This window comes from Oncorhynchus kisutch, linkage group LG21, assembly GCF_002021735.2.
Source record: "Oncorhynchus kisutch isolate 150728-3 linkage group LG21, Okis_V2, whole genome shotgun sequence".
NCBI lineage: Eukaryota > Metazoa > Chordata > Actinopteri > Salmoniformes > Salmonidae > Oncorhynchus > Oncorhynchus kisutch.
In genome coordinates, this window is record NC_034194.2 from 36,006,698 (window position 1) to 36,023,333 (window position 16,636).

Sequence of the window (16,636 nt, forward strand, 5' to 3'; positions counted from 1 at the left end):
CACATTCACACATGCACACCTACACACTTATGCATTCTGTATGCACACACAACACACACAGTGTTAACACACACATACACGCCTATACACTTATACATTCTGTATGCACACACAACACTGTTAGCACACGGTGCGGCAGGTAGTCTAGTGGTTAGAGTGTTGGACTCGTATCCTGAAGGTTGCAAGATCAAATCCCCGAGCTGACAAGGTAAAAATCTGTCGTTCTGCACCCACTGTTCCTAGGCCGGTAATTTATTTTAATTTTAAACACACACATAACACTGTATACACATTCATGCATATACACACACATGCACATTGTCCAATGCGATCTCTACAGTGTTGTTGGGAGGACATCACTAGCATCACTCGGACTCAAACACATTTCAGGAAAACTGCTTCTCTTCTAGATAGAAATGGAAACACATTCAAGCTCCGATCTCAATCTTGTTTTATGCTAACAGTCCCAAACATGGAAAACGGTCCTTCTGTTACTCAGCCCCCTGGTGTTTGGAATTCCCTCGAAGCCGACCTACAACCCCAGGACCTGGTGTCCCTGGAGGAGGTCAAAGGACAAATAGATGAACAGGTTGTTGAGACATGTTGCTGTTTCTAGTTGTCACCCGATGTCACTAGTTTGTGTTTCCCTATGTAAGGAAACATATTGTTTTTACTTCACACACACACACACTCTTTATTTGTTTGCTGTTGTATTTGTGCGGGTGTCTTCTGTCTGTGTTGTCCGTTTTGCCGTACATTGTTGTTGTTTTTGTCATCCCAGCTCCCGTCACCACAGGAGCCTTTTTGCCAGGCCATCATTGTAATAAGAATTCGTTTTTATTGGTTAAATAAAAATATGTTGTATTCACACACATCACACACACATCCACACACACATCACACACACATCACACACATCCACACACACATGCATACACATCACAAATCACACACACATCACACACACACACATCACACACACATCCACACACATCCACACACACACATCACATCCACACACATCACACACACACACACATCACACACACATCCACACACACACATCACACACATCCACACACATCACACACACACACATCACACACAGATCACGCACACATCCACACATCCACACACACATCACACACATCCACACACACATGCATACACATCACAAATCACACACACATCACACACACACATCACACACACATCACTCACACACACATCCACACACATCACACACATCCACACACACACATCACATCCACACACATCACACACACACACACATCACACACACATCCACACACACACATCACACACATCCACACACATCACACACACACACATCACACACAGATCACACACACACACACACACATCACACACACACATCACACATCACTCACACACACACACATCACACACAGATCACACACACACATCCACACATATCACACATCACACACACATCACTCACACACACATCCACACACACACACATCACACACACACACATCCATACACACCCATACACATCCACACACATCCACACACACATCCACACACACACACACACATCCACACACACACATCACACACACACATCCACACTCATCACACACACATCACACACATCCACACACATCACACACACATCACACACACATCACTCACACACACATCCACACACATCACTCACACACACATCCACACACATCACACACATCCACACACACACACATCCACACACATCACACACACATCACACACACATCACTCACACACACATCCACACACATCACACACATCACACACACACATCCACACACATCCACACACACATCACACACACACACACACACACACACATCCACACACACACACATCACACACACACACATCCACACACATCACACACATCCCACACACATCCACACACATGACACACACATGACACACACATCCACACACATCCCACACACATTACACACACATCACACACATCCACACACATCACACACATCCACACACACACATCACACACACACACACATCACACACACACACATCCACACACATCACACACATCCACACACATCACACACACATCCAAACACATCCACACACATGACACACACAACACACACATCCACACACATCCACACACATCACACACACATTACACACACATCACACACATCACACACACACATTACACACACATCACACACATCACACACACACATCACACACACACATCCATACACATCCACACACACACCACACATCACACACATCCACACACACACATCCACACACATCCACACACATCCCACACACATCCCACACACATCCACACACACACATCCACACACATCACACACACACATCACACACATACATACACACACATCCACACACACATGACACACACATCACACACACATCCCACACACATCCACACACATCACACACACATCCACACACATTACACACACATCACACACATCCACACATCACACACATCCACACACACATCACACACACACACACATCACACATCACACACACACACATCCACACACATCACACACATCCACACACATCACACACACATCCAAACACATCCACACACATGACACACACAACACACACATCCACACACATCCACACACATCACACACACATTACACACACATCACACACATCACACACACACATCACACACACACATCCATACACATCCACACACACACCACACACACACACATCCACACACACACATCCACACACATCCACACACATCCCACACACATCCACACACACACATCCACACACATCACACACACATCACACACATACATACACACACATCCACACACACATCACACACACATCCCACACACATCCACACACATCACACACACATCCACACACATCACTCACACACACATCCACACACACATCCACACACATGACACACACATGACACACACATCCACACACATCCACACACATTGCACACACATCCACGCACATCACACACACACACACACACACATCCACACACATCCATACACATCCACACACATCACACGCACACATCCATACACATCCACACACATCCACACACATCCACACACACATCACACACACACACATCACACACATCCACACACACACATCCACACACATCCCACACACATCCACACACACACATCCACATCACACACACACATCACACACATACATACACACACATCCACACACACATGACACACACATCACACACACATCCCACACACATCCACACACATCACACACACATCACACACACATCCACACACATCACTCACACACACATCCACACACATCCCACACACATCCACACACATGACACACACATGACACACACATGACACACACATCCACACACATCCACACACATCACACACATCCACACACATCACACACACACACACATCACACACACACACACATCCACACACATCCATACACATCCACACACATCCACACACACATCACACACACACACACACACCCACATCCACACACACACATCCACACACATCCGCACACATCCACACACATCCCACACACATCCCACACACATCCCACACACATCCACACACATCCACACACACACATGACACACACATCACACACACATCCCACACACATCCACACACATCACACACACATCACTCACACACACATCCACACACATCACACACATCCACACACATCACACACATCCACACACACACATCACACACACACACATCCACACACATCCACACACACATCCACACACACACATCACACACACACACATCACACACACACATCCACACACATCACACACACATCCACACACATCCACACACATCCACACACATCCACACACATCACACACACACACATCACATACACACACACACACATCACACACATCCACACACATCACACACACATCACACACACATCCACACACATCCACACACATGACACACACATGACACACACATCCACACACATCCACACACATCACACACATCCACACACATCCACACACACACACACACACATCACACACACACACACACATCCATACACATCCACACACATCCCCACACACATCACACACACACACATCCACACACACACATCCACACACATCCCACACACATCCACGCACATCCACACACACACATCACACACATACATACACACACATCCACACACACATCACACACACATCCCACACACATCCACACACATCCACACACATCACACATCACACACACATCCACACATCACTCACACACACATCCACACACATCCACACACATCACACATCACACACGCATCCACACACATCCACACACACATCCCACACACATCCACACACATCACACATCACACACACATCCACACATCACTCACACACACATCCACACACACACATCACACACACACACATCCACACACATCCACACACATCCACACACACACATCACACACACACATCACACACACATCCACACACATCCACACACATCCACACACATCCCACACACATCCACACACATCCCACACACATCCACACACATCCCACACACATCCACACACATCACACACATCACACACACATCCACACACATCACACACACATCCACACACATCCACACACACATCACACACACACACATCCACACACATCACACACACATCCACACACACACACACACACATCACACACACCCGCACACATACACACACACGCACATCACACACACATACATTACACATACACATCCATACACATCCACACACATCACACACACATCCACACACACATCCACACACATCACACACACATCCCACACACATCCTCACACACACATCACACACACATCCACACACATCCACACACATGACACACACATCCACACACATCACACACACACACATCACATACACACACACACACATCACACACACACACATCCACACACACATCACACACACATCCACACACATGACACACACATCCACACACATGACACACACATCCACACACATCACACACATCCACACACATCACACACACATCACACACACACACACATCCACACACATCCACACACATCCACACACATCACACACACATCACACACACACACATCACACACATCCACACACACACATCCACACACATCCACACACATCCCACACACATCCATACACACACATCACACACATACATACACACACATCCACACACACATCACACACACATCCCACACACATCAACACACATCACACACACATCCACACATCACTCACACACACATCCACACACACACATCACACACACACATCCACACACATCCACACACATCCACACACACACATCACACACACACACACACACACATCACACACACATCCACACACATCCACACACATCCCACACACATCCACACACATCACACACATCCACACACACATGACACACACATCCACACACATCACACACATCCACACACACATCACACACACATCCACACACATCCACACACACATCACACACACACACATCCACACACATCACACACACATCACACACACATCCACACACACACACACACACAATCACACACACCCGCACACATACACACACACGCACATCACACACACATACATTACACACACACACATCCATACACATCCATACACATCCACACACATCACACACACATCCACACACACATGACACACACATCACACACACATCCCACACACATCCACACACATCACACACACATCCACACACATCACTCACACACACATCCACACACACATCCACACACATGACACACACATGACACACACATCCACACACATCCACACACATCACACACACATTACACACACATCACACACATCCACACACATCACACACACACACACATCACACACACACACACATCCACACACATCCATACACATCCACACACATCCACACACATCCACACACACATCACACACACACACATCACACACATCCACACACACACATCCACACACATCCCACACACATCCACACACACACATCCACACACACATCACACACACACATCACACACATACATACACACACATCCACACACACATGACACACACATCACACACACATCCCACACACATCCACACACATCACACACACATCACACACATCACTCACACACACATCCACACACATCCCACACACATCCACACACATGACACACACATGACACACACATCCACACACATCCACACACATCACACACACATTACACACACATCACACACATCACACACACACACACATCACACACACACACACACACATCCACACACATCCATACACATCCACACACATCCACACACATCACACACACACACCCACATCCACACACACACATCCACACACATCCACACACATCCACACACATCCCACACACATCCCACACACATCCCACACACATCCACACACACACATCACACACACATCCCACACACATCCACACACATCACACACACATCACTCACACACACATCCACACACATCACACACATCCACACACACACATCACACACACACACATCCACACACATCCACACACATCCTCACACACATCCACACACACACATCACACACACACACATCACACACACACATCCACACACATCACACACACATCCACACACATCCACACACATCCACACACATCACACACACACACATCACATACACACACACACATCACACACATCCACACACATCCACACACACATCACACACACATCCACACACATCCACACACATCCACACACATGACACACACATGACACACACATCCACACACATCCACACACATCACACACACACACACACACACACACACACACATCACACACACACACACATCCATCCACATCCACACACATCCCCACACACATCACACACACACACATCCACACACACACATCCACACACATCCCACACACATCCACGCACATCCACACACACACACATCACACACATACATACACACACATCACACACACATCCCACACACATCCACACACATCCACACACATCACACACACATCCACACATCACTCACACACACATCCACACACATCCACACACATCACACATCACACACGCATCCACACACATCCACACACACATCCCACACACATCCACACACATCACACATCACACACACATCCACACATCACTCACACACACATCCACACACACACATCACACACACACACATCCACACACATCCACACACACACATCACACACACACATCACACACACATCCACACACATCCCACACACATCCACACACATCCCACACACATCCACACACATCACACACATCCACACACACATGACACACACATCCACACACATCACACACATCACACACACATCCACACACATCCACACACACATCACACACACACACATCCACACACATCACACACACATCCACACACACACACACATCACACACACCCGCACACATACACACACACGCACATCACACCACACATACATTACACACACACATCCATACACATCCATACACATCCACACACATCACACACACATCCACACACACATCCACACACATCACACACACATCACACACACATCCACACACATCCTCACACACATCCACACATCACTCACACACACATCCACACACATCCACACACATCACACATCACACACGCATCCACACACATCCACACACACATCCCACACACATCCACACACATCACACATCACACACACATCCACACATCACTCACACACACATCCACACACACACATCACACACACACACATCCACACACATCCACACACATCCACACACACACATCACACACACACATCACACACACATCCACACACATCCACACACATCCCACACACATCCACACACATCCCACACACATCCACACACATCACACACATCCACACACACATGACACACACATCCACACACATCACACACATCACACACACATCCACACACATCCACACACACATCACACACACACACATCCACACACATCACACACACATCCACACACACACACACACACATCACACACACCCGCACACATACACACACACGCACATCACACACACATACATTACACACACACATCCATACACATCCATACACATCCACACACATCACACACACATCCACACACACATCCACACACATCACACACACATCACACACACATCCACACACATCCTCACACACATCCACACACACACATCACACGCACACATCCACACACATCCACACACATCCACACACATCCACACACATCCACACACATGACACACACATCCACACACATCACACACACACACATCACATACACACACACACACATCACACACACACACATCCACACACACATCACACACACATCCACACACATCCACACACATGACACACACATCCACACACATCACACACATCCACACACATCCACACACATCACACACACATCACACACACACACATCACACACATCCACACACACACATCACACACATACATACACACACATCCACACACACATCACACACACATCCCACACACATCCACACACATCCACACACATCACACATCACACACACATCCACACATCACTCACACACACATCCACACACATCCACACACATCACACATCACACACACATCCACACACACATCACACACACATCCCACACACATCCACACACATCACACATCACACACACATCCACACATCACTCACACACACATCCACACACACACATCACACACACACACACATCCACACACATCCACACACACACATCACACACACACACACATCACACACACATCCACACACATCCACACACATCCCACACACATCCACACACATCACACACATCCACACACACATGACACACACATCCACACACATCACACACATCCACACACACATCACACACACATCCACACACATCCACACGCACACATCACACACACACACATCCACACACATCACACACACATCACACACACATCCACACACACACACACACACATCACACACACCCGCACACATACACACACACGCACATCACACACACATACATTACACACACACACATCCATACACATCCATACACATCCACACACATCACACACACATCCACACACATCCACACACACATCACACACACACATCCACACACATCACACACACATCACACACACATCCACACACACACACACACACACACATCACACACACCCGCACACATACACACACACGCACATCACACACACATACATTACACACACACACATCCATACACATCCATACACATCCACACACATCACACACACATCCACACACATCCACACACATCACACACACATCACACACACATCCACACACATCCATACATATCAGTCATAGTAGGCTAGATCAATGTCCTTCCTAGTATGTAACACACTGTACTAGGTGTTGCTACGTAGCCTTGAACAGCACTTCACTGTACTGGGTGTTGCTAAGTAGCCTTGAACAGCACTTCACTGTACTGGGTGTTGCTACGAGCCTTGAACAGCACTTCACTGTACTGGGTGTTGCTACGTAGCCTTGAACAGCACTTCACTGTACTGGGTGTTGCTACGTAGCCTTGAACAGCACTTCACTGTACTGGGTGTTGCTACGTAGCCTTGAACAGCACTTCACTGTACTGGGTGTTGCTACGTAGCCTTGAACAGCACTTCACTGTACTGGGTGTTGCTACGTAGCCTTGAACAACACTTCACTGTACTGGGTGTTGCTACGTAGCCTTGAACAGCACTTCACTGTACTGGGTGTTGCTACGTAGCCTTGAACAGCACTTCACTGTACTGGGTGTTGCTACGTAGCCTTGAACAGCACTTCACTGTACTAGGTGTTGCTATGTTGCCTTGAAAAGCGCTTCACTGTACTGCGGTCGTTGCTATGTAGCCTTGAATAGCACTTCACTCTACTGCAGTCGTTGCTACGTAGCCTTGAACAGCGATACACTGTCCGTACAGTAGTGTCTGTAGGATAGATCTCTCTCTATGTTGTGGGTGTAGTCCAATGTTTGCGGTCGTTGCTACAGTGGCTGTGTAAAGTGGATAAGTCTGTTCAGTATTATATCTGTCTGCGTATGCCGGTGATCCTTTCTAGCTCAGTTGCTCAGCAGAAGCTCAAACAGGAATTTCCCATGACGCTCTCCGTAGAGAAATGGTCTTCCGAATCGGAGGCTTTGCTACAGGACTGCTTTGCTAGCACTGACTGGAATATGTTCCTGGACTCCTTTGACAGTGTCGACGAGTTAACCCCCTCTGCTTCATTAAGAAATGCATCGGCGACGTTGTCCCCAACAGTGAAGGTTCGCTGCTTCCCCAATCAAAAGCCCTGGATTCACACTGAGGTTGGCGCTAGGGCTACAGTCCATTACCGGTTAGACCCAGACGTGACCTGCCCAATGATGCCTCTCTACCAGATCAATTCAATGCATTTTATGCATGCTTCGACAAAAAACAACACCAAGCCGTGCATAAGGGCCCCCACCAACCCAGAGGACTGGATGATCTCGCTCTCCCCGAAACCGACGTGAGTAAGGTTTTGAATCAGGCCAATGCTCGCATGGCCGCGGAGTGTTCTCAGAGCACGCGCAGAGCACGCGCAGGCATATTTACGGTTAGTTTCATCCTTTCCTTGTCCCATTCTGTAATCCCTACTTTTCAAGCTAACCACCATCATTCCTATTCCCAAGAACTCTGAGGCTACCTGCCACAATGACTACCGCCCTGTAGAACTTACATCTGTAATCATGAAGCCTAGAAAGGCCGGTTATGGCACACATCAACTCCATCATCCCAGACACCTTAGACCAGTGGTCACCAACCAGTCAATCTTCAAGGCATTCCTAGTCGATCACCACACATTTCTGTAGAAAAGCCAATGATCAAAGCTTGCTCTCCTTTTATTTGTATTTTTTGCTGTTGGCGGTAGGTGCAGTTAATTCAGAATCCCTGCGAATCGGGGAAGCGAAGTGTTCATATTTTCAACCATTTAATTTGTCTAAAAAGACAAACTCCTCCCCAGTGGACCTGGAGAACTCTTGCTAAATTGAGTTTGCCTACTGCTGGCCAATCGCATAGCTCAAATCACCGTGCCTACGAGCTTTCACGACCCCAGCCACAGTAAAGTTTCATTCTAGCCTACGTAATATTTCATTTTTTTTTTTTTTATTTAAATTTTACCTTTATTTAACCAGGCAAGTCAGTTAAGAACACATTCTTATTTTCAATGACGGCCTGGGAACAGTGGGTTAACTGCCTGTTCAGGGGCAGAACGACAGATTTGTACCTTGTCAGCTCGGGGGTTTGAACTCACAACCTTCCGGTTACTAGCCCAATGCTCTAACCACTAGGCTACGCTGCTGACCCATAACTCTTTTTTTTTTTTTTTTTTTAAACCAAGACTACAGAGAGACTGTCCAAGAATACAGCAAAGAGCTGATGTTTTAAAGAGTGAGTTCATGTTTAAGTTAATTTTAGCACTGTCAACACTGTTTTTATTCAAATCTATTACAAAACATAAAATGCGATTCCCCCCCTACTTCCACTCGCTCTGCAGCTGCAATGAATGAGTAGCTATGTGTATGGATAGCCCTGCATTTGTATTATTATAAGCGTTGTATCTATTTTAATATTGAGGAAAATATAACTTTCTCTGGTTGTAGGAACAACATGAGTTTGTGCATGAGGCAGATGCGGTGTGACTCGAGTTGCACCATCAGGTGGAAGACTGTGTCTCTTCTCTCTGGTCAGTCTCATCGGAGGAAAGGAAGGAGAGAGCAGGTGGAAGACTGTGTCTCCTCTCTCTGGTCAGTCTCACCGGAGGAAAGGAAGGAGAGAGCAGGTGGAAGACTGTGTCTCCTCTCTCTGGTCAGTCTCACCGGAGGAAAGGAAGGAGAGAGCAGGTGGAAGACTGTCCCCTCTCTCTGGTCCATCTCACCGGAGGAAAGGAAGGAGAGAGCAGGTGGAAGACTGTGTCTCCTCTCTCTGGTCAGTCTCACCAGAGGAAAGGAAGGAGAGAGCAGGTGGAAGACTGTGTCCCCTCTCTCTGGTCAGTTTCACCGGAGGAAAGGAAGGAGAGAGCAGGTGGAAGACTGTGTCCCCTCTCTCTGGTCAGTCTCACCGGAGGAAAGGAAGGAGAGAGCAGGTGGAAGACTGTGTCCCCTCTCTGGTCAGTCTCACCAAAGGAAAGGAAGGAGAGAGCAGGGACCATCAGCAACAAACTCGCTGCTGTCTCCAACCCTCCACTGAGAGTAATGCCATGTTGAAAACAACTGGGAACTCGTAAATCTCTGACTTCTGACTTCATTCCATTCAAGACAACTGGGAACTCTGAGGAAATCCAACTCGGAATTCCAACTCGGAAACTCTGGCATCTTTCTAGAATTCTGTCTTTCTGACCTGAAGATCGGTGATTATTTGTTTTGTTCCCAGTTGTCTTGAAAGCAACATAAAAGTCAGATGCAGGTACCATCAGTTCATTAAATGAAACATTTCATTCCTATGAAGTGTTGAATGTAATGTGTATCGTACATTATTGTCCATCCTTGGTTGGTGAGCCGTGATGATGAGACTAAAAGCTTCTCTATTGACTCGGCTGGGTGATTGCCCAGCGGTCTGTTTGGCTCGGCGTCCCAGCGGTCTGTTTGGCTCGGCGTCCCGCTCGGAGTCCCAGCGGTCTGTTTGGCTCGGCGTCCCAGCGGTCTGTTTGGCTCGGCGTCCCGCTCGGAGTCCCAGCGGTCTGTTTGGCTCGGCGTCCCAGCGGTCTGTTTGGCTCGGCGTCCCGCTCGGAGTCCCAGCGGTCTGTTTGGCTCGGCGTCCCAGCGGTCTGTTTGGCTCGGCGTCCCAGTGGTCTGTTTGGCTCGGAGTCCCAGCGGTCTGTTTGGCTCGGAGTCCCAGCGGTCTGTTTGGCTCGGAGTCCCAGTAGAGTGCCAAGTCTAGGTCCAAAAGGTTCCTTAACAGCTTCTACCCCCAAGACTACTGAACAATTAATCAAATGGCTACCCAGACTATTTGCATTGACCCCCCAACCCCCATTTTATCCCCTGTATATAGCCTTGTTATTGTTATTTTATTGTTGCTCTTTAATATTTTACTTAAGTTATTTTAGTCAATATTTTTTCAGAACTCTTTTTTTTTAAACTGCATTGTTGGTTAAGGGCTTGTAAGTAAGCATTTCATGGTAAGGTGGTAACCTGTGGTATTCGGAGCATGTGACATAACATTTGAGTTGAATTTTGATTTATTTGATTTATTTATTAGAATGGTCTGAGTCCTACAGGTTACCATTATCTACAGATCAAACAGGGGTTAGACAGTAATGAGGCCTACAGGTTACCATTATCTACAGATCAAACAGGGGTTAGACAGTAATGAGGCCAACAGGTTACCATCATCTACAGATCAAACAGGGTTAGACAGTTATGGGGGTGTTAATATGATGTGTTAATATGATAGTTTGTGTTATGTTTTCTACGTACAGCATCTTTCCCACAGTTAGTAAAGGTTTTGATGCTTTGCTTGGGTCATTCACTTACACACACACACACACACACACACACGTGTCATAATGCCCTTGACCCTCGGCTTCGCTGGCTTACCTGGGACAGACACACTGATGCTGCGTTCTTGTGTTACTCAGAACTAGGAAACTCGTAAATGTCTAACAGGGAAACGGGGTACAGCAACGCTATCCGAGTAACACTTGGATGGCCATTTTGTATTGTTTTGGACTTCAGAAGCTCCAGGTCTGGATGCGTCTGATTACTTCTGATCATTCTGATAGCACATGAACACAGCATGACACACAGAGCGGTGGGCCTCCTGACGGACTGGGGTACTGTCTGTCTCACAGTCTGTCTGTCTGGCTATGTTAACCCTGTTCTCTTCTCCCCTCCTCCTCTTTCCTCCTCCTTCTCCTCCTCTTCCTTCTGTCTCGTGGCACTAGGCGCGGCTCCCCTCCTGTTCATCCACCCTAAGCATTGCTGAGGTACTCCTGCATGACTTCTAATGCATCGCCATGGCCACCGTCATCATGGCATGGTCATGGCTTCAGTGACCACGGCCCCCCTCCTCCTCTTTCACCTGGCATGCTTGCTCACCCCCCCCCCCCCCCCCCAACACACACACACACAGAACCACTTAGGGTCATCACCGCACCATCCAATCCACACACTCTTACTGACATATGATTTTTAAGTACAGTGTTAGAGTTGAAACATCATGGTAGTCAGATGTTGATTGTACCCACAGTGCATTGCTCTACCCCTCAGCTGGTTTTGAGCGTGGCTTGGTCCACTTCCATCTCGAACAGGCACCTCTCCTGTGGTTGACACTCTTGTAGTATTGATTTAACTGTTACGTAAGGAGATTTACAATTGGATGGAATATGGTGTCCATCTCCAATAGATGGGCAGTGGGAGGACACTTCCATCCTGTCAGTAGATTTCCTCTTAGCAACTATTTAGAAAAGCCAGGGAAACGCTGGACACTAAGGGCTCTGATGCAATAGGCGAGAGTGGGGTAAGTTGAGCCAAAACGGTAAGTTGAGCCTCCCCCCCCTTACATTAATGACTTGTTGCAAATCCAATCAGTTTTCCACATTGATTCAACGTCATCACATTATTACACTGCTCCAAAAAAATAAAGGGAACTCTTAACCAACACAATGTAACTCCAAGTCAATCACACTTCTGTGAAATCAAACTGTCCACTTAGGAAGCAACACTGATTGACAATACATTTCACATGCTGTTGTGCAAATGGAATAGACAACAGGTGGAAATTATAGGCATTTAGCAAGACACCCCCAATAAAGGAGTGGTTCTGCAGGTGGTGACCACAGACCACTTCTCAGTTCCTATGCTTCCTGGCTGATGTTTTGGTCACTTTTGAATGCTGGTGGTGCTTTCACTCTAGTGGTAGCATGAGACGGAGTCTACAACCCACACAAGTGGCTCAGGTAGTGCAGCTCATCCAGGATGGAACATCACTTCGAGCTGTGGCAAGAAGGTTTATTGTGTCTGTCAGCGTAGTGTCCAGAGCATGGAGGCGCTACCAGGAGACAGGCCAGTACATCAGGAGACGTGGAGGAGGCCGTATGAGGGCAACAACCCAGCAGCAGGACCGCTACCTCCGCCTTTGTGCAAGGAGGAGCAGTAGGAGCACTGTCAGAACCCTGCAAAATGACCTCCAGCAGGCCAAAAATGTGCATGTGTCTGCTCAAACGGTCAGAAACAGACTCCACGAGGGTGGTATGAGGGCCCGACGTTCACAGGTGGGGGTTGTGCTTACAGCCCAACACCGTGCAGGACGTTTTTCATTTGCCAGAGAACACCAAGATTGGCAAATTCGCCACTGGTGCCCTGTGCTCTTCACAGATGAAAGCAGGTTCACACTGAGCACATGTGACAGAGTCTGGAGACGCCGTGGAGAACGTTCTGCTGCCTGCAACATCCTCCAGCATGACCGGTTTGGCGGTGGGTCAGTCATGGTGTGGGGTGGCATTTCTTTGGGGGGGACGCACAGCCCTCCATGTGCTCGCCAGAGGTAGCCTGACTGCCATTAGGTACGGAGATGAGATCCTCAGACCCCTTGTGAGACCATATGCTGGTGCGATTGGCCCTGGGTTCCTCCTAATGCAAGACAATGCTAGACCTCGTGTGGCTGGAGTGTGTCAGCAGTTCCTGCAAGAGGAAGGCATTGATGCTATGGACTGGCCCGCCCGTTCCCCAGACCTGAATCCAATTGAGCACATCTGGGACATCATGTCTCGCTCCATCCACCAACGCCATGTTGCACCACAGACTGACTGGATGCTTTAGTCCAGGTCTGGGAGGAGATCCCTCAGGAGACCATCTGCCACCTCATCAGGAGCATGCCCAGGGCGGTTGTAGGGAGGTCATACAGGCACGTGGAGGCCACCCACTACTGAGCCTCATTTTGACTTGTTTTAAGGACATTACATCAAAGTTGGATCAGCCTGTAGTGTGGTTTTCCACTTTAATTTTGAGTGTGACTCCATGGGTTGATAAATTGGATTTCCATTGATCACTTTGGTGTGATTTTGTTGTCAGCACATCAACTATGTAAAGAAAAAAGTATTTCATAAGAATATTTCATTCAGATCTAGGATGTGTTATTTTTTAGTGTTCCCTTTATTTTTTGAGCAGTGTATTTATTTGTTGAAATGACGCGTAAACAATGTTGATTCAACCAAGCACTGGAGAGAAAATAGACCTTTTATCCACCAGTACACCAACACACACACAGCCAATACACTGTCCTTCACTCACTAACACTAACTCACTCACTCACTAACACTAACTCACTCACTCACTAACACTAACTCACTCACTACCTAACACTAACTCACTCCACTCACTAACACTCCACTCACTAACACTCACTCAC

At 47.5% G+C, this 16,636-nt stretch overlaps 1 protein-coding gene across 1 annotated transcript in view; it reads left to right on the plus strand.

Moving 5' to 3' along the window:
• LOC109883364 (gephyrin) overlaps window positions 1–16,636 on the plus strand; it is a gene marked incomplete in the record, with an annotated part of 158,481 nt that overhangs the window by 106,365 nt on the left and 35,480 nt on the right.